The sequence below is a fragment of the Motacilla alba genome, chromosome 4 (genome assembly GCF_015832195.1).
Source record: "Motacilla alba alba isolate MOTALB_02 chromosome 4, Motacilla_alba_V1.0_pri, whole genome shotgun sequence".
Lineage (NCBI taxonomy): Eukaryota > Metazoa > Chordata > Aves > Passeriformes > Motacillidae > Motacilla > Motacilla alba.
The window spans coordinates 27,873,278-27,895,900 of record NC_052019.1 but is presented as its reverse complement, the minus strand read 5'-3'; the positions used below and the strand labels follow the sequence as shown (position 1 = coordinate 27,895,900).

Below are 22,623 nucleotides of genomic sequence, written 5' to 3'. Positions count from 1 at the left end.
GCAACTCTTGACTTTTTTTTTTCTCTGAATTCTCTTGAATTTGCTAACACTCTTGTGACAACAATGCACCACAGTAGTTTCTGACCCCACTATTTTGGCTGTATGACTTTGAGGAGAAGGGTTATCAAGAATAAACTATGCAGGAACATGATTAACATCCAATGGGATGGGAGGTTTTTTTACTGATTTCCACTTTTTCCATACTGACCACATGGGACTCTGACCAGTCAGGCTGAAGTCTTTTTGAAGCAGTTGGAAAATGCCTGTATCTTAGTCATACTGGCTGGCCACCCACAAATCCTCAAAAAAAATTCTTTAAACTTCATCCACCGTTTTTATTGTCTTGAGTCCAACAAACGGAATGATCTGGATATTAGTCACAGATGTCTGTGCTACTTCATACTGAGTGTGGGCATTGCCCAGATGTTGTGTGTACATGAGCTTTTTGGCCTTTCACAGTCCAAACGGGGAGGGGGAGAGGACACACCGTCACACAAGTACATATATAAAAGTTCAATTGTGAGTGAGCTCATCTTCCAGTATTTTTGATGATGGGCTTTGGAATGATTTAGTGAGGCAGTTATATTTAGGTATATTTAACTTTTTGTGGGCATGCAGATAAATATTTGCTATAGCTCTATTTCACCTTTCACATACTATAGTATATTAAACCACAAAACCACACTGGCATACTTAAAGGGTGGATATTTAACATTATGCTCTTCTTGGAATAGATGTGTTTGAGGAGGGATGGGGGGGTGAGTTTGTGTGTGGGTTTTTTTGGTTTGTATGTTTTGGGTAATTTCCTTGCAACTGTGCATGCCTGGTAGAAACTTTTCAACATTAAAATCTTATCATTGGTGACACTGCAACTCAGGGATTCAATTACACTGGACAAAATTACAAAATACCATCCTAATTTTATGGCGGCTCTGAAGATGGCAATGCATCAAGACATTTTCTCATTCAACACAGGAACTTAATGCAAAAAATATTAAAACATGCCATTCTACGTTTATTTGCAAAAAGATTTGGTGTGAATATTGTTCACATTGAATTTTTATGAACACTGAGAAAAAAAAATCAAATTCAATACCAGTAACCTACATTACAGCTACAACTAATTAGTTAGTACTAATTGGTACCAATCTTAATATTTATCTGTAGTTGCCTCAGAGGTTGCTTCACTGAAGAAACAAGCATGGAACAAAGTATTTCCTCATTAGGTTGTTGTGGCCTTAAAATTTATGTCTTTGGCTCCTGTTTCTTGAGGTAAGTGTCATTGCCTAACAGGGAAATCCAAGAGAGAGGAAATGCTTACATTTAGTGAAAGAGATCTTATTAGCCTGCAATGTTTTCTGTAAAACTCTTGCATTCACCTCAGGGACAAACACTGCTAACAACACTTACTTTTACTTTTGCATCATTTACAGCTTGCATTCTTGTGACACCTTTTTATGTCATTTCTGCTGCTGTCTTCTGGCACCCTCACGGTCCTCAAATAATTTCCTTGCCAGGCTCTCAAGACCCTTAAAATACACCAGTGTCTATTGATACCAACCAAGCGTTCTCTTAGAATCAGTCACAGGCTCCTGATCTGCTGATCTCATCAAAACTTATTTTATTTGCCAGGAAATCCATCAGTCAATATTCAGGAGGCAGAGATGGGGAAATTTATTCTATACATTATGCTTATTTGCTATAAATATATTGGTTTTGTGTAATAAAAAACCTAGGTCATATAGGTAAGTTTTTACTTACCTGGACTTACCCTAAATCTGGAATTAATTTGGCAGTGCATATACTTTTATATTTCCACCAATAACTATTCTAAAACCCTGAGTGGTTCAGGAACACAGTACCTGCTGAAATTTTCAGTAAAACATTAAAACCTGTCAAACTTCTCAAAAATATCTTCAATGTTGTAAAACTTAATGGGGAAAAGTTTCCTTTGAAATTACTTTATTAGAACTGAATCATTGCTAATTAACATAGGAGGCTAAAGACTTATTGTTCTTACCTCTGTAAAAGCTCCAGTAATACAACAAACTATGAAGCTAGACATGACACTGAATACTCTGCTATCACAGAGCTCTCTCCATCTTATCTTCCAAACTGCTAATAGTACCTTACTCCCTAAACCGAATTGCATTCTTAGACTTGTATTTTGAACAATACTAAAGGCTTTGTGCTAATGTCTTGAAAGTACATTTTAAGAGATGACACAAACTATGTGTTAAAGTGCATAATACATAGTACATTTCCGTTGTTCATTTGTAATTTTTTGACTAAACACCTTTTTAAAAAGCTGTAGCTTCATTCTACTGAATGTTAACCAGTCACACCAACTGCATCATGTGACAAATTGGCATATGATTCCCAGAAAAATTCATGACTTCATTGCCAATCTATGATTTATGTCACAGAATCATTCCACATTAGACCTTATTTTGCCTGCACAAGAAATCTCATAAAAAGGAGGATATTTATGAATTAAGAGTGTGAAGGAACGACTTTTTCTTCCAATAATAGCAGGTAATAAGGGCTATGTGTTAGTGCGTGGTGTTTATGTTTCTATTTGGAAACCTCATGTTCCTCTAGACATACTTTCTTCTGCATTAATAGTAATGTCTTCAGTAAAACAAAATTAGCAGTGCTACACCAAACTAGACCTTGACTCATAGCATGATTCATAGCAGGGGAATCTAAGTGTGTTATTGGCTATGATCCAACACAGCTCAACATGCTCTATGGCATCTGTGGAGTTTGTTGGGTACTTATAGGACCCAGTCTTCAGGATATGAGTGTTGCACACTGTGTACCCATATGCATTTTGGAGCTTAAAATAAATCCATAATTGAAAAGCATGGCTGGACTGGATGAGTGAAAATTATGGCGAGGTGAAGTATGTCTGGTATCTCTTGCTGCTGATTATGATCTGCCATGTTTAGACTTTGCTCATCCTCTCTTTCTCCCACCTAAGTTTGAAGAATAAAGTAACTGGTAGAAAATAGTGATTAGAAGAAACTATAATCTTAAATTCACCTGATAGAGGATTGACCCCATTCCCTATGCTGTACGATGTACTTCATAAATCTTTGGACAGCCTACAAAACCCAAATCTCTTCTCCCTACTCCCTCATCATTAATTAATTCTGAAAATTTGAGAAGCTTCCTTACTGCTCCCATAGTGTTCCCTTGTTGTGTTTAGTCTTTGCACTGACTCAACTTCTGGCTTTTAGTCAGGCAGCAAAAGTGAAGTCACTGATGGAGAATGAAAATCGCAGCCTATTCTGGATTCACATGGCCTGGGTATGCATGTCGGACAGCAAGTAGATAACCCCCATAGGATCCTTTAACAACCTTTCAGACAGGTAGGAGACCTTAAGGGTTTCTTTAAACTGGGTAAATGAAGCAAGCGGTGAAGTATTTAATTAATAAACTTATTCTATGAAAAAGTAGAGACTAAATCTGAATTACAAATATTGGTACCTGGGGGGAAAAAAAAGAAAAAAAAAAAGGGGCGGGGGGCAGGGGGAAAGAGAGCTCAAGGTGGAAAGAAGCCTTTCAGGATTGAAGCTCTGCTCCCAAAAATTATAATCTTTCAAAGGATGGTATTGGGAGATCATTTAGTTATGTCATCAGGATTAATCTCCAAATTTTCCTGAAGTTTCCTATTATGAATAGGCTTTAAATGTGCTGATTGCAATTTGAACTATGCTGGAATGAGAAAACTTTATTGCAATGTGAGCAAAATCTTATGAACTGAGAAACTGGACCTGAACACTGACCTTGTAACTCAGTTGTTCTCAAGATTTTTCATCTTGCAGACCATCTCATTTTCTAGTTCTCTCAAACCCCATGCGATATATGATTGCTTCCATCTGTTTATGAGGTTAAATTTCTGAACTGCAAGTGTGGAAGGAGAAATTCCAAGTTATGCATGCTGCTAGCTGGATAGGTCTGCTTAAAAGAGAAAAATGTTTTGGTAAAGCTTTTATTTTTTTGAGTTGTCACTTTAAATCACTTACTATATTAATTTATAACTGTGACGTAAATAAATTACAGTATACAGCTATATTCCTCTTTCTATGTTTTAATAATATCTGTCGTGTCCTCAGAAATACCAATGGAATTACACCTTTCTGAGCAGAGTTATCTAGGCATCACAGTCCTTTGTGACAGCTGCTCTGACTCATGAGGGTTTCTCTCTTACTGAGGAATGTAATGTAAAGTCCTGAGATTCACAAGTCTTAAGATTTGTGTTACTTGAGATGTTTACTTCTCAAAAGTATTAGTGTTACATATTTGGCCATATTCTCTGAATTACCTAACCTAAAAATATAACCTCCCCATTTATTACCATTATAAAAGGAGTTGAAATTTTGATTCTAAAATTTGAATCAGCACGAAAATAAATGTAAAGCATTATATATATGTGGTATTTAGCTATAAGGCTGTTAATGAGGTGCTGAAATATTTCAAGTTCTACTTTGGTTGGAAAAGAACATGTTTTGCATCACTAAAGTTCATTTTCAGAAGGAACTTGTCTTCTTATGCATTCTTAAGTACTTTTTCTAGTTGATCTCCATTAGGAACCCTGCGTCAGTAACAGAACTCTGTGTCAGATACGGCCATAACAATTTGCAGATCTTCCTTTTAGTCCTTTAGTATTAGGATTTTCTTCCCTTGTTCCCTGAAGTTCATCTAGGAAACATGTGAATGTGGGAAGTATACCCAAGGAGGTAGTACTGACTAGAATGAACAGGTCTTTATCTTCACCTTTTCAGGCTGATAAAATGCACTGTTTACTCTAACGGTTTTAATCATAGCCACCATGTATCAGGTACACCTTCTCTCCAAAAGGATAAGTTTTGTGAGAAGGCTAGTTCTTTCTAACTGCAAGATGAGTAAAAAAATTTAAAATAGTTTTGATCTTTAGAAATCATACCTGACGGGCTTTGTGGGTTACCCAGATTTGCAGGACAGCATATTTCAGTGCTTCCATTTGTACTCTGCTTTGAATCCTTAGATTAGTATATTAACTTTGTGCTAGCACCTGCTTTTAGGTGTCTTCTAGCTAATTATGATGGATTCAGTACTTACTATCTTGAATTGTAAGGAAAGAAAAGAAATATCATGTTTTCTTAACGCACAGAGGAAACCAAGTAACTGAGAATTTACCATAATACCTTCTTTAAAACCAAGCTGGCACATAATAGAAAGGGGAGTTCCCTGAAAATAGGATGCCTATGAGCCTAGCCAAGACAATTAAAGCATTGATCTTGGTTAGACAGACAAGAGTTCATGTCTACTATAAAAATGCTGCCCATTTCTAATGCAAATTTTGATATATTAAAGACAAGAGAAATAACAAAAAGAGCACTGAGGAAATCAGTGGATATGAAAGTGTTTGATACACCTTATCTTGATATATATTTCTATCTCTATGTTACTAAACATATGAATACAGGAAACAACTCGAAATGAAAACTCCATGTAAAAGAGTACAATACACGTCCTTGACATATTTATCACTTTGAACACCTACAAGTTTTGTTTGAAAATTTTCTGTGATGTCTGGGAAGCATTCCAGATGCCTGCCTCTCTCTCAGAAAAGCTGGTTTTAATCTCACCTTTCCCCAGTATGTAAAGTAATCTTACAAATCTAGTATGGTGTAAAGGACATGGAAGTTGGACTCCTATTAAATATTGATAATTATGACTTTGACTTATCAGATGACAAAATTAGGTTATCCAAAATTCTTCTCTTGATTATAAATATCTCTTTTATCTTAGGTTACATTTAATTATCATTTTGTCATGGGAGACAGAATAAAACAGTTGCTGTTTTTTACTTTGAATATGTCATCTGCTGAATCTCTTCTGGTCTGTTTCTGACCAGTTTTAGGTGAGAAAAACTGCTGGAGTCTTCAGATCTTAACAGAACATATGCTCCTTTTTTTTTTAATTCCTTTCATTTTTACCTCACTTCTTTTTGAAGATAAATAGCTGGTATCTTTTTCCCTTATATGTTGCTACTCTTTGACCTTCCCCACAAATATTTGCTGTGTATAGTTTGCCACTCCTTGTCAGGTATCTTTTCATTACCATCTTCTCTCAAGTGACTTGAAAAATATACTTTTTTCTCATTTTTTTACCCACTTTTATAACAGAATGCAGTTTCTCTGTTTCTTTTTACATTTCCTAAAATCTAATTAAAAATCAGGTAATGATTTTTAAAAAGGAGTTTTACAAGCAATGCTGAGTTGCACTGTCAGTTGTTCGTTTTGGATTGTTTTACCAGCATAAACTTTTGCTCCAAAACCAAATTCCCCAGTTATCTAATTAGTTCAGTGAGGAGGTTCCTTGCAACTTTGAAATTTGTTTATACAGAAACTCTAATTAGAGTTGTTTTTCTTAATGATGAAGTATTTCTCTTAAGTTTCCTTTACTCTCACTCTTATGATGAGAAAAAAAATGACACATAATGCTATTATTTACTCTGGTATATTTTATTTCTTTTGTCCCTTGTAATTTGAGATTTCTTCTCTCTGAGTTAAAAATCATTGTTACTCAAATATTGCACACACTCAAAGCCTACTGTTGTGCTTATCATGGTTTTGCTCAAGTTAAACACGCGGTCTTGGAAAAATATGTGAAAACAGTCTTTATCATTGTCAGTTTTGCCACTTCTAGAAGGACTAGCAGCTGGGAAGCTTTGAACAATCATGGTAGTCAGAGTAAGAAAAGTAGGGAATGTGAGAGAGGGAAAAAAACATCTTACTATGCTAAATTTGGAGAAATGCTCTCTATTTTAGAATACCATGCAAGAACCAAATACTGCCAATGAAAATATCAAAAATGGAAAAAGGAAGAAAGCATAAGCAAGGGATGAATAGAATATTTATTCTGCAAAAAGGGAAGTGGAAACCCTTCAAGATTAAAGCTATATGTGGTCTTGTTTTCTACTCGGAATCAGCAATGCAGTTTTAGTGAAAAAATAGCATAGTGGTAATTATAAAGAATTCAACAAAATCATTAATACTAATTTTTAAAGAAAGATTAGCAAACCACTCTAATGTCTAATCAAGATCAAAAAGGCTAAGCTCCCACCTGCCCATGACAAAACCAATAAAATCAACTAAAACTTCACTTGAGAAGGATTGTAGGATTGTTGCATAACTCCCTTACTGAGGTTTACTGTTTTTGCAGATTCCTAATATATCTACATTAGCAGGTCAGTACAAATCCAAAGCATTTCTTGAGGCAAATCTCCTAGTCATTCCTATTTACTATGTTTTAATAGCAGGCTCTAGGAGCATGTGGATGAAAGTAAACTGCATCACACGGAGCACATCTAATACATCCAGCCCAGGGCACCCTCTAGTTAAAGAAACACAGCTTCTGAAATGCAAAAAATGTAGATCTCACTTCCTCAGCTGTTTCCCTCTACAGGTTTACTTTCATTGGACACTGCTCACCAATGCAGACATAAGTACTATAGTCCAAAACCAGACTAAATAGACCACAAGATCATGTAGACACTGGTACAGCAAGGGTTGCATGAAACGCTCCATGAATAACTGATAGTCTTGGCTTACAGGCAATTTTGAAAAAAAGGAAGGAAATCTTGCTGGGACATAAAATTTTAAAGGAACAGAATCAAAGCATGTCTCTCTAGTTTTTCATGGTATTAGATGTTAAAAACAACTAATAAGGAAGTTTTAAAATGTAAAACTGTTGGAGTGAAACAAATTTCTATTCTAGAAAAGTGTGGATGAAAATTGTGGTCTTTGAGGGATTTTTTTCCTTTTTTTATTTTTCCTAAAAGTCTCAATGCATTCTGGTTGCTTAGTCTTTTTTGTTTTTCAAAACCAAGTTGTTTAGGCCCAGCTCTTTCTTCGAAGTCTTTTCTCTTTGAGCTCAATTTCTCAGATTAGTGAGATATATTCAGAGTTGTCATTAAATTTTGGTTGCTGCCACTTTAGGAATACTTGTCCTGGAGAGTAGAAGGAGAGTGAAAGCTACTGAGAGTATTCTGTGTGAGCTCAAAGCCTTTCAGGCACTGAGAAACTAAGAGGCAATGCCATAAGAAATCTTCCTTAATTATTGCTGCTGTTCATGGAGAGTGAAATACTGAACTAGCTAAATGGTGTGCAGAAATGTTAAATTTAACTTTTAGTCATCAGCAGTTGCACATCAGATATTTAATTTCATCTCATGGAGACATTACTTGCATTTTATTTTCCTTATATGTTCTGTGGTCAGATTAATGTAGAAACCACCAAATCCTCTGGTTTTAATTTAAATGCTGAAGGGTTTTAAGTTTTGTTGGGTTTTATTGAGCTAAAAAGGAAAAAGCAAGAAATATATGGCTCAGCATAAGCTGAGATGTATAGAATGTGGTTGCACTGGTACATACCATATGGTTGTTATCTCCCAGCCCAATTGGTGCTTGTGTTGCAGATTTGTTTTTGTTCATATTTTTAAAGGAAATAAGCAAATGCCCTTATCCCCTAACAAAGTTAAGTTACTGCACTCTCCCAATACAGTCCTATCCCATTTCTGGATGGAAACCACCTTTGAAAAACTTGCTGCTGCTTTGATGCCCTCCTTATTCTCATCACTGCATCCCTCTAAGTATCATTGCAATTTTAACACTTGCTGGAAATAGGGAAAAGAGAAGGAGAAGGAAGAAAACCCAGGTGGTTTTCTCCCAGCATTATCTAGCTCTCTGCTCTGTGGATCAGGTCTCTCCCATCATACAGGAGAAGAGATTTCAGGAAGTCTTCCACTGGAAAGTGTAATGAATTCCTGTGGGGGGGGGGGGGGGGGGGGTTGAACAATTTTACTTCCCCCAGAGAAACAGGCATGAGGAATTGTCTTCACTATGGATCTGCACAGAGTCAAACCATCTCACTCAGGAGAGAGCAACAGGCAGACTTCTCAGTGCCAGCCCAAATGCTGGAGTGACCAAACAGATTCCTGCCACTGCAACCTCATCCATTACCTCAACCACAGCTCATTATACAGTGTGCACGTTTGCCTAATGTAATAAAGAAGCTCATCTCTTCTCTGAGTTGCAGCACACCCAAGCTTTATTGTATTCTATTGTCAGAAAGATCAATTAGTAAAAAAAGTTTGTTCATAAAAAATTAACTGTCCTCGATTTTTAATAAGTTAGGAAGTAGACAAAATAGACACTCCACTAAAGTGCTAAATATTGTAAATTTCAGCTTTTGCATCTGTCTCTCCAAGGGAGAAATAGAAACAGACATAAGATCGCTAGAAATGTTGGATTTTCTTGACTTTGGATATTCTGTACAAACACAGTCACAAGAAAACATGTTGTAAGAATGATGGTCAGGCCCAATATTCTGTGTCTTATAGTGGCAAAGAGCAGATTTTAGTAGTGGCGAGTCATGAAAGATTATAAGAACAAGACCACCTTACCTGGGGGATTTTCCTGCTAGTTCTTGACTTCAGTCTCCCAGTTTCCTCAAAAGTTTAGATGAGAAACTCAAGCCAGTGTTTGTATCTTTGTTTAATAGCCCTTGATATGTCTATGTACAGATGGAGGAAATGTTGTTCTCACTGTGCTGCTTTACCTAATATGAACCACAAATTGAGACCTTCCTTAACTTATCAGAATTCTAGATAAAATACAGCAAGATTAAAGACCAACATGCAATCTCATATATGCTTTTTTAAAAACCATTTAAATTATGTTTAAATGGATATCTTTGCACCCTGGAGGCTTTTAACATCTGTGATATTATTAAAGTATTGATAATATTTTAGTATATCAGTAAAATATACTAGTAAAATGTTAGTTACATATTAAGTACTTTACATATTAAGATTATTAAATTTTTACTAATTTTATATCTGTAATATTAGTAAAGGGTTATACTGTGGAGTTTTCTCCCACAAAGTCTCACTTATCTTTAGGGTTACTATCTGCACTGTTAAAATGTCTAAAGACAAACTTTCTTCTAATGGTCATGCAAACTGCTTTAAGTCAGCATAGCTAAGGTTAATGATCCTAAATAAAATGATACCAGGAAGGAATCTGTCTGAAGTAAGGCAATAAGTCCCTATTGTTTGGCAAGTCTGAATTTATTTTGAGTAACTGATTTTTTCTATAGGAAAACAGTGACAATTATATTTGTTTCCCAAGTATTTTCTCAGAAAACAGACAAACAGCCTTTCTTGGTTTGTTTTATGAACAAACACATTACCATTATAACTATTTTCTCGTTGACTCTAAAGATGAAACAGGTTAGTAGTGGAATGAAAAGTGATACAGAAAGAGTAAATTTTTAGGGTATTTTGCAAAAGAGAAAATAAAGGCAGAGTTTGCACAAACTTTATAGATTCTGTAGAAATGTTAAACAGAGTGTGCATATCCAAACAGAAGAAACAGAGCCCTGTGTTTCTCCAGTACTGTGTTTCACCAACTACAAATTTACATGTTATTACAATAAGAAAGAATTATAAGCTCATGGGGGTTATTGAATGCTCTTATGCATCCAGCCACACAAAGGTTAGGAAGTGGATCAACAGCTTTTATATTCTTATATTTTGTTTATTCTTTATATTCTTTCATATTCTTATATTTTAGATAGGTGGAAAAATATAAAATAATTGATAGTAAATATAAATATAGAGATACCACAAAACCAGTATCAGTAGAGAGAGAGAGAGGAAAGAGCCTCAAGTTCCTCCAGGGGAGGTTTAGATTGAATATTAGAGAAAATTTCTTATCTGAAAGGTATGTCAACCATTGGATCTGGCTACTCAGGGAAGTGGTGGAATCACCATTCCTGGAACAGTTCAAAAGGTACATGGATGTGACACTTGGGGATATGGTTTAGTGAGGAAACACAGTTGTACTGGATTAATGATAGAAATTGATAATATTAAAAGGCTTTTCCAGCCTTAAAGATTTGGAGGTTCTAGGCCTGAAAATTCTCATGTAAGTTATGCTGAGCATAACATGGCCTTTGAGAGACTGGCATTCCACAGGTCTGAAAGCAATTAGGAATGATGAATCCAAACAGCTCACCCAAGTCTGAAACAATGAGACCAGATCCTCAACTACTTTAAATTGAAGTATCTCCCCTGAGTCTAGTGGAATTATTTTGATCTTATCACAAGAATAGGAACAGCAATAAAATGTGACTTTTCATGTACTTCAACATCCTTCAAGAATATTCATATATGTGAGATTTAAGGAAAGAATTGTCTTCACTGAGAGATGAAGAATGCTGAAGAACCTGGCTGCATATTGTTTACTCATACCCAATATTTAATGGCACCATCCTTAATATTTATCATATGCAAGCATGTATTCTGCTTTATCAGTGCTTGTCAATTCTATGGAAATAAAAAGTACCATCAGCACCCATGAGACCACTTTAATTCATCTTGTAACCACAACTTTTTTGTACAGTATTTGAAAACGGAGGGTAGTTAACATATCTTCATACTTTTGCTTGAAATTTGTGCTTTTTAAAAGAAAACCTGTCTTCATAGGGGCTTGATTTAAAAAGTAATAATAGCTTGAAAGATATCCCCAAAATAGAAGATACAGTCTTCACAACAGGAAATGTAAAATATAGTTAAGCAATACACAACTTTCTGAGTTTCTTGCCAAGTTGTGACAGATATACTGATCGATTACTGAGAGGTAGAAGCAATGCCAAAATCTGGAGAGCATATTCCAGAGAGACTTGAACTACTTATTCTTTGATGGGCTCTTGAAACTTTGGTTTATCTTCAGTTTATATCATTGTGTAACACTGTCAACCAAATAGCTTTACAACGTCTTGCTGAACTTTAGTGTTAGTTGTCTAGAAACATGAAGCTGTAGATTGTGGCAGGTTTTATTTCCATAGGGCCTGCAGTAATTTTAATTTTACAGGTTTTTTCATCAATTTGTCAACATAACAAAAAAGGTGTGTACATCAACCAGCATGTCCACGAACATGTGCACTTGAGACCTAGTTTGAGAAAAGTTTGAACATTTAGTTGCTTCTATCTTTGGTGTTTCTAAAATGTTTCACTCTACTAAAACAGAGTAGCCTGAAAGCTATATATATATATGAATATTAGTGAAGAAATATTAGTGAATATTCATATATATGAATATTAGTGAATATTCATATATATATATGAATATTAGTGAATAATATATGAATATTAGTGAAGAAAAGTTTTTTAAATAGTGAGACAGAAATTTCTACCAATATTTGAAACTTGAAAACAAGTGACATTTGTTTGGAGCAATGGCTAACAATCCATGTTAGGGAAAACAGAACCAACCCTGACAGACCCACTTCAAATAGTCTATTATGTTACAAACAAAATCCTTCTTTTGATCATTTGAACCTGAATGTTAATGATCAAAAATCCCAAAACAGGAAATGGAAAAAACACTTCTTAAAATAGGTAATCTCCCTGAGGGTTATCATCTATTGATTTGGGAAGTCACTGTATCCTTTTAATCCATGTTAATCTTCATTTGGCATCTTATTTTGGTGCTTGGGTCTGACTCAGCAGCAACCTCAGATTTGAGAGTTTATCTTCTGTGGAAAAGTTAGAATCTTTGAATAAAAGCTAAAAGGGCCTTAACTTTCTTTTTTAACTTTTAATGGCTTAATAATAATTTTCAATAATACATCACTGAGAACAAGAAGGTCTATAAATACATGCAAGACAAAAGGTTCTTTAAAAAAATTATTTTACTATTTCTGTCTAAATTATTAAGTCCTTGAAAATTAAAATGTATTATTCCAAATTGCAGAAATGTAATTAGCAAATTCCAAATGAATTGTGTATTTAGAAGGGATATTTATTTTATTTGAAATGGTTTTTATAACAAAACCCCAACATTATTTCTCATAGTGATGCACACAGATATTATTCCTTCCCTAGTGATTTGGATGAGGATTTTTTCAAGCAGTTCCAGTTGTATCCTCTTTATAAAGTCTTGGCAGTGAATAATTGTGCATATAGATATAGCTTTAATATATTCAAATTAATTTCATTTTGCTGAAATTGTCACTTGAAAATCTATTTCAACTGGGCAATCGTAAAGAGCCTTCTTCAGACTTCCTCGTGCAGCAGATTTATACCGCAATTCAATGCACTGGGATATGTCAAGGATATAGGAAACATGATCATGTCCCTGAACAGGGCTAGTACATGAAATCCATGTTTCTCCCATGCCTGATCCCCAGCCATTCTATTATACCAGTCTGTGTGTGCCTGATGGATGCTTCTCTTTCCCTCCGCTTGCTCCCTCTTGTGTTTTATAATGATTTCATCAAATCCAAATCATCTTCATAAAATGTCTTGGCAAGAACAAAATCATATACTTGATGCCTATGGAATGTGAAAGTATGGAATACCTCATGAAATCAGCTAATTCCACTGTGAAACAAAAGAAAACATGGCAATTTTGAAAATGGTTTTTAAAATAGAGCTGTTTGTCTCTGTCTTGCAGTACTTTCAGCAGTTCCAGGTGTATTTAAACAAAATAGGGTTGGGTTTTTTCCCATTCTTCAATTTTTAGGGGAAATATATCAGGTTTAAATATGCTCCTTAAGAAAAAAGAAATATGTTACTGACAGCTTTTGTGTTTTTCTGTAAGGCATATGGCAACTTCTATTTCTTAAGACAAATGAGAGTTAGACCTCAGGTGGGTTTTTTTTTCTTATTTAGCACATTACTTTCTCAGCAGGATTGCTTTTTAAGCATGAAAACAGATTAGATCTGTCCACTAACCCCAATACTGTTTCACAGAAGTTGCTTGAATTTTGCATTCAGTAAACCATAGCTATATTACATTAATAATTTCCTATAATTTCCAACTGCAAGATTTGGATAAATTCTCATTGCTTCATGTAGGGATTTGACTGAGCAAGAACTAAATTACAGAAGAGCCTACCACCATGTGTAGTTCGAGGTCTAGAAAGACCATCAGATCTTCAGACAAATAGAGTGTCTGAAAATGTCCACATCTGCATTATATTAATGTCTCTGTACTACTACAAAAGAAATTGCTTGACTACTTTGAATTCTTCTAAGTTTTTTAATTGTTTTGGTAGTTCACTTTATACAGGATCATGGAAATAACATATTAGTTTCTCTTTCTTTTTCTTTTTAGTTTCTCCATATGTCATGGAGTCTACTCTGCTTACACTAGTATGACAAAAATGTTTAATGGTCCTGAACAAATAATGTTACATATGTGTGATTTTTTTATACATTGTTCTTATTCAGAAATAAAATGTAGTCATAATAAGAATAGAGTATTACAATTCTTCAACTAACATTACCTAAATGAAAGTTGGAGTTCTTTGAATACCTGATTTATATAGCCTAGCTTTGAGACATATGGTTTTCTGAGTGACAGATGTGCTAAGAAAAAAGACCACCTTTGCGTCTGACCTAGGCTTAGAAATAGCAAGGAGATAAATTCTATCATTTTATTATAGCCAGTCTGACCACAAAGGAAGTGCTATTAACTGGTCTTATTAGTGAATTTCCTTGTTTCTCATTAGTACTCCATTCCTTTACTAAATTTTTGCGTTCTGTTTATTGTTCAAGATCAAACAGAATTGTCAGGATTTCAGGCTTAAATGTTCTTTCTATTCTACCATTGTAAAGTTTTATTAAAGCAGCTTTTGAATAAGTATTCAAACTCTGGTTATTCCCCTCCTTTCTGCAGATGTGATAGCAGGAAAAGATATTTAGGAGACAGTCTGCCCCAGTTTTCTTAGACAGAAATACACGGGCAATGTCTATGATGGTCTTTTCTCTTTTTCAGCTCTTTGTCAAGCATTAGAATAATTGAAATAAGTTTTCTTTTTGAAACTGTTTCACATAGCAGATCATATTCTAATAATCTCATGCCTTTTAAATTTGTCCCCACTTATAAGTTTTCAATGTCTTATTCCTTGTGACTGACTTCTGCAATAAAAGAGAGAACACCTTATTTAATTAAAACCAGAGGTATGTGATGGAATATTAAGTAAACTTTAGCTAAAGAAAAATAATTCTTAAAAAAATAATTAAAATTCTGTCTTGAAATATTTGTTTATTTTTTTGGAACAGTGTTTCAAATTTTCATCACTTTTTTTTTTTGGTATTATAAAGCCAAACAGTTTTAGTAAATTTTAACTGCAAGGAAACTAAAGGCTTTTTGTTTTATTTTTATTCCCATAAACATAAATTTTAAAATTGTGCAATTTGTGCAATTGCATAATTGCAAATAAAATGTGCCCCTTCACAGCTTGTAACTTATTCACTAAATTCCAAACTGAAATCTTGCAGGGAAATAGTATAAATCACACTTCACAGTGGAGTAAAAGTTATGGATTCAGAACTGAGAGTAGCCAAATGTAGTTAAAAATAATCCTGAAAAGGTATTTACCTCTGGGGCTGTGCTTCTGGCTGCTCTGAGTTTACCAGCATATGTGCCGTTTCCTTTTATGGGCTTCAAAGACCTCTGCCTTTGAAGATGCAGAGGTTAGGCTGGGAAGTCATTCCACTTAAGGCTGGCTACCTCCACTATCCATGTACATGAAAGCTACTGGGAAAAATTTCAAACCCACTTCCATTTGGGCCTGCATAACTTTGCAACTAACTTTTAAAGCTAATACTGTAATTTTAAGGCTGAAAACTGCATATATAAAATTACATGTGTGACAACGAAGACCACATTCAGCAAATTTAGCAGATTTCAGCACAAAGTTCCACATGCTCAGGAACTAAAGCTTGACAAATTAGCTCCAGATATGGCCATATTAGTGGGAGCTGGAGACAGCCCTACAGGGCTGGCTTTTCTTTGACTTAAGAAATGCCCTTGAAAAGATTTAATTGAGCTAATGAAGGCATTGTATAAACAGTTAAAAAGCAGTTGTTGGAGGCTGGTAGAAACTCATGTATCAGCAGTTAGTAATTAAGAAGATCTTCTATCATCTCCTTTCAGAATAAATATCCTGTCCCAGTTGTGGCAGGCCTGCTGAATGAAGATTTTTTGGTCAGTAAATGTCCAGACATTATTTTGTATACAAAAACACCTGCGATGTGTTACCTCTGTAGCTCCCTCTCAAAGCCAGACAAAGGCCAAAGTTTCCAATTAATAATCTGATCAATAACCATAAAATCATTTACTCAGACCAATAATTAATAAAGTTTACACCAGCTGAAGGTCATCAGGGAGTAAGTGATGTACGACTGACCCACCTAGTAAGATGAATAAACTTAGCAACAGCACTACTTTCTGTCTTAAGTGAAGAAAAAAAAAATTAAAATTGTGCATGTTGATTACCATTATGAGTCACACCGACTTAAATAAAATAAATACTAAGTAAGTTATTTCACCTAAATATGAAACCAGTGGCCAAAGATGGGGGTTTGTATGTGTTTATTAGTAGAATTTGTTATGTCAATGGCTAATATTTATTACTAATAAATACACTAATTAAAGCCATACTAGTTATTTCCATTAGCTTACCCTCAAACTTCCACGGAGCTGTCCGTCTGGTTTTAATCAAAACCAAATGGTAATCCAAGTTCTCAGGCTGGAACAGCTAAGAGGAAGTCGTTCAGAGAAGGCAGAAGAAAGCAGAAAAGATAAACAGACGATATTCACTAAATTTGTATAGAGCAAAGGAGGTAGATGCTGTGGGTTACTCTGAAGACATGATTCAGGCACCCTGTCAAACTGGAACGAAGTAGTTACAAGTGTTTTATGTCAGCAAAATACTAATATGATCAAGATGGAGTCTGTCCTTTTGCTTTTGCAGAGCTGGATTTGTGTGACTCTGGAGGATTCTCAAAAGAGGTAAAACAACATATTCCACTGCCTGCAACATGACTGTGTTTAAACTGCAGCATTTGTTTTCTAAGATCCAGCTTGTTCTCTTGAGTAGGAATGCAATTTTAGCATTTTTCTTTAAATGGAATCTGACTAACTATGTATATTTGTTTGACAGAATAGTAGTAGACCTTTTGTCACTGTGATGTGTTAAGTTTAGACCATGTTTCTCACTACCTGACGTCAAAGACCAGGTGTCTCAGAAATGTTCTCGTGTTGTTCTGGATAACTGCTACCTTTGCATGAGCATTAGAGAAGCGTAAAGTATTTTTTTAAAAGAAAAATCCAGGAGGGAGAGGTTTAAATATATTTTTACATTATGTAGCTGTAGTACTGATTTTTTTTTCTTTGGCAGAAATAGCCCAGCAGTGCATAAAGCTGACTGCCTTGAAACACTCGGTCTTGACGTTTTCTTTTCCCTCCATTTCTGCGCTCTCTCCCTGGCGCAGGCAGGCAGGCTCGCTGTCTCTCTCCCTCTCTCTCTCAAAGGCAGGAAATACTTTTCAGGCAATCTGGGCCTGGTTGTTGAGGCCCCCTTTCACAAAACATCAGTCTGAATTTAGTAGACAGAAGTCACTGGGAAAAGCTTGACAGGCTCACGCTTAGCTAAGGCTCCCTCCAGCTGCAGAGGGTGTTTTTGTTAGAATCACACATTGAGCAAAACTGCTTAGAATAGAGCAATGATCTCAGTAGAGAAATCTGAACTTTTATGCTAGCAGGAGCTAGCTGGGACTGGGCTCTTTTGTTTGTTTGTTTGCTTCTTTGTTTTGTTTTTTGGGCTTTTTTCTTCTTCTCATGGCCAAAGATTTTAGGGAGGTCATGCCTGAATTCCTGATTCTCTTCATCTAGGTAAGGCTGTCTTGGAATCTCTCTGTACTTTCAGCTATCAAATTTATTTTTTTAAAAAAGAAAAAAAAAGGAAAAAAATAAAAGAAGGTAAGAAAAACCTCAGGAAAGAAACAAGCAGTATCCAGCACTGGAGTGTTCTGCGTTCAGGATCTCAGCACTAGAAATAGAGGTAAAAAAAATTTATAATCTTTAAAAATATACATTTAGTTGTAAACTGTGACAACTCTGTTTATAAAATATGCCAGACCTACAAAAAATTTCTGTGTATTTTTCTTCATCTTTTAAAAATATGCTTGAAATGCTGAACTTTATTTACATTCTTATATAAATAGAGCTGTATGGTATTGCTTGCATATTTTTGATGTACATTAAATAAGAAAGTTAGGTGTGAGTGTTTTGGGTTTTTTCTCCTCATTTAACAACAGGGAGGGCATTTAGGGCTATGTTTTTTTCTCTCTCCCCACCTTCCCTTCTCTCCACTCCAGCGGTAATGATGATGAGGAGTGTTTTAGGTAGATATATCAGTTATACCTTGCTGGGCTAGGTCTCTAGCCTTTTCTCAGTCCTAGATGAAATTTGTAATAGAAGTGGCAATACAGTCTTAAAGGTGTATACTCTAAGTCTGAAATTCCAAGGTTTACTTGTTGGCTTTAGCGAAACTGGGTTATTTTTAGTAATGCATTATTAGATACAGAGATTGCTGTGTGCTGTGCTAGCGTTTAGAAGAGCTAAAGTAAGATTCCGTAAATGTCAGCTGACTGTAATTTTTGGGAGGATGCATGGATTTGCTCTTTTTTTCTTCTTAACCTAGTAAACATGTAACTAATAAAAATAACAAGACTCTGCTGTTAAGGAGTTTAGGGAGAAAATCAGGATAGTATCTTTCACTAATATTTGAATGCATTTATATTTTATGTAAAGTTGTGATTTAATTATTAATTTGTTCTGGATATGAGAAATATTTTTTATGTCAATTTATATAGCATTCTTTGTCTTCCTGAAAATTGTTGCTTATAAGTAATCTGGAAATTTTTTTCTTTCTTTCTTTCTTTCTTTCTTTCTTTCTTTCTTTCTTTCTTTCTTTCTTTCTTTCTTTCTTTCTTTCTTTCTTTCTTTCTTTCTTTCTTTCTCTCTCTCTCTCTCTTTCTCTCTCTCTCTCTCTCTCTCTTTCTCTCTCTTTCTCTCTCTCTCTTTCTCTCTTTCTCTCTTTCATGCATCATTAAGACTCCATGTAGTTATTGGCCAAAATGGTAACTAAAACGAAGTCATCAATTCATGTATTTCAAGACTCTTTTAACTTTGCTTTTACTATTCTTCAAAATGATTGTTGTGAAAGGAAATGGCTTTGTGGTGTGAAAGGACATGAAGGATATTCCAGAATGGGGTCAAATATCTCCTCTGCAATAGACTGAGAATTGTACACTTTACTGCCATTTGGAGGAAGAAGAATGTTCAGGGTGGTCAGAATTGGCTCTGAGTTGTGAAGGGAATGCATCTGAGCTGGACAGGGAACAACCAATAGGCAGTAAACTGCTCCTGAGTATATTCCGGTGTGAATTTTAATATCACAATCACATATTTGCTTATGGACAAGTCTTCTCCAGTTAGATGTTCTGGTTTGGGAGAGCTGTGATATCTAAGTGGGACTGGGAAGTTGAGAGGAATTTGACTGAGTTTTTTTGTCATCCTTGTGAAATTTCTGCTGGAACATTGATGTCTCAAAGGATTTGGCTTTAGTGGCTTTTACTGAGCTGTGTTCCCATGCTTGCTGCTGCAAGTATAAGTGCACGTATTTAGTACTAGTGAGTATTCCAGTTAAACAGAAGAAAATTGTCCCTATTAAGCAGTTATCTTCTGCAGCACCACTTCTGGGGTTTAAAGCATGTAATGACCTCGTTTGACCTCATTTGCAGATGAAAATACTTGACACCTGAGGCAGTAGAACCACAGGGTGGACAACAGAAGAGAGCCCAGAAAGTATTTTCTCATTAAACTCTGAAGTTTCTTGTAGACCGTAAGAAAATATAACACTGATAAATGCCTGCATTTTTGATTTAGAAGGGTTAAATGAAAGTCCTGGAGACAAATCACTATCCAACTTCTGGTTCTACTTAGTCTAATTTCTCTGTTATGCTTACCTTGTTTTGGATTTTTAAGATGCGTTTGTTCAAGAAAAAGGATTCACAGAAAAGTTACAGTCTATAAACCTCTGAAAGTTATTTTATAGATACATAGCAATAATGAACATGGAAAATAAGCATCTAGAGTTTTTTGATCTTGCTATGTTCCTTCAGAAATGTTAAAGTTCTTTATGTGAAACAAGAAAATAGCCCAAGTAGTCGGATCAAATGACTCCCTTGAAGGAAGTAATAAATTTATGTCTGCAGCATTGAGAAAAATTAATGTAAATGGTTACATCCATGTAATAGGAATTATTCAAATCGCTTTCCTTCACATAAATTTATGTGCCTGAAAAGTAATTTTCTTTTGAACTTGTACCTGTTGACCTTCATGTCAAATTCCATACTCAGAACATTGGGGAAAAAAATTGTATATTTAGGCCTAATTCACAAAGACCTCTGTAACACAAAGCAATCCCTCCTAAAAGAAAATCAAAAGTAAAGACAACAGCTTGACTATGTCATTTTTAAATAGGCAAGGCTTATAGTAATTCTTTTAAAGTGCTGGGCTTAAAATCAATTCAAAAATTGTTCCTTAGGTGATGGAGCAATCTAAGGATTCCCCTTTTGGCTTTTTCGTTAAGTCTCAAAACTTACTTGTTTTATTTTTCTTGATTGTCTGAAGTAGTAAGCCACATTTTATGTAATAGTTTTCTGTTGTTCTTAACATGAATTTTGTTGCTGGAATGTATCTTCTTTGTTATAAAGCTTCCCTGAGGACAGCAGTAGCAGAAGGAGGAAGAGAATTTACAAATGTTCTCCTCTTTTCTCAAAAAGAAGCTATATTTTAGAGTATTCTCCTTTTTTGTTTTATTCATCTGGTTCCATTTTCTATTATTGTTTTGTCTGGAGAAAAAAATAAAGTATGGTGAGAGTTGTTGGTCCTCTGTTCTTTTTACAAAATCAAAAGCAAACAGACAAAAACAGAGTAACATAAGGACCAGAGCAATTGAAATAGCACATCCAGAAGTGTCAGATCTTGATTTCCTTCCTATTTGGAGAGAGCCTCTGGAGGTCCATGGTCTGACATGTTATTCAAAGTGGGCTCAACTAGAGCCAGTTTCTCACGTCCCTGTCCACTAGGGCTTTAAATATGTCGCCCAAAGAAGGTGATCACTGTGAATTCTTAGTAAGGACTTTAAGACTGGCTGGATACACAGGTGTATTTTTAATACATGTGTGTATGCATGCATGTATATATGCATAAATTATACCTCAAACCAAAATTATCAAGAATTTTTATATATGAGTCCTATTTATGTCATATGTGAACATTATTTCATTGTAATAACTACTGATATTGAACTTCAATATGTTCTATATTATATTTCACCATTGATGTTTGTTGATGCTTTCAGGTATTAGTTATTTAAGAGCAGTCTGTTGGTAGATAATTTCAAATCCACTATTACCATAGTTGCTTGTTTCCATTTAACGAGAAAAATCACTTATGTTGAGATTAGTAATGCCCAGAGTTTTATCTCTGGTGTATTTTACATCAGTCACATCCCAAATACAAAGTTTGCTTACGCTGTGTGTATCATTAAAAACAATTTCACTCATACTGTGTACTCTTTACTTCTAGCCTTCACTTTTGTCTAGGCCCTTCTTTTACTTGCAGTGATTTGTAATACTTCCTGATGGTTATTCCATTGTACCCTGTCTCAAAATCTATTACCTTTAGATGAACTGCTCTTGAACTTAAAGAAATTTTATAATAAATTTTCTTACCCTCTGAATTTCTATTGGTTCTCCCACACTCTTGCTCACTCGTTATAGTTGTAGAGTTTCTGGTGAGAGTTTCACAATAGGACTAAAACACTACAAATAGTCTCTAGTGCTAGAACAAATAAATGTTCCAAGCTGAACATCGTGGTACTGGTGGAAAGTTCACCTTTTGATAAAAAAATTTGTGCTAAGAGGGATTCGGTGGTGAGTTTGAAATCAACATGACTAGACAAAGAAATGAGGAAAATCTGGAGTAGAATGGAGGATTGTTGCAACGTGTTGTTCTGCTAAAGGAGCTAAGAGAAGATGGAAGGGGCAAGAGGAACCATTTGTTTTTAAGTGACAAATACGCCAGGCCAAAGCAATTTGGGTTACATTATTAAAGCTGTTTAACTGCACCTTATCAAGTAGCATTTGTAACCTTAATATTGTATTACTAGCATCATTGCTAAGACTATCACAAAATATGAACCTCTTTTCACCTGCTCATGAATTTTCTCATAAATGACACAGACATGTAAAGGGTGAGGAGAACTTACTTTGGATTCACTTTTTCAGTCTGGAGCACTTAACAATCCAATTCTTAGCAGTCCTGAGAGACTCAGCACGCTAGAAGTTGTACTGTTAAATTCATTACACATTTTTTTGTCTGCAGCTAAATTGAGATATCCCTTTTCATTTTGCCTGAATTGTTTCTCTTCAGTTAATGCTGTTTTATCAGAGAAAATTGATAGTTTTCAATAATGTCTAAAATGAGAAGTTTTTTCTGAAAGGACGGTTTCTAAGAGTTGTGTCCTCCACAGCAAAACCTGGGTTTTGAGAATTCCATATACAGAAACAATTTTACACTCTAGTACCATCAAATACCTATGTGCAGATGTCATCGGCAACTTCCAAACATTGAGTCACTGTCAGCTTATTTGGGTATACCTTACTGGATATAAAGATTTTTTAAAAGCTTTTGCATGTTGT

The 22,623-nt window shown here is 35.1% G+C and overlaps 1 protein-coding gene across 4 annotated transcripts in view; it reads left to right on the top strand.

Annotated features, from left to right (window-relative positions):
- Nucleotides 1-22,623, top strand: part of DLC1 (DLC1 Rho GTPase activating protein) — a 244,427-nt gene that overhangs the window by 15,792 nt on the left and 206,012 nt on the right. The window contains exon 1 of one of the 4 annotated variants that reach the window (XM_038136747.1): nt 16,643-16,861. The exons of 1 other annotated variant lie outside the window; for it this stretch is intronic. The gene's annotated coding sequence lies outside the window, so the exon portion shown is untranslated. Of the gene's footprint in view, nt 1-16,642; nt 16,862-17,405; nt 17,913-22,623 lie in introns of those variants that run through there. 2 more of the 4 variants (XM_038136746.1, XM_038136745.1) reach the window with 2 other exon arrangements.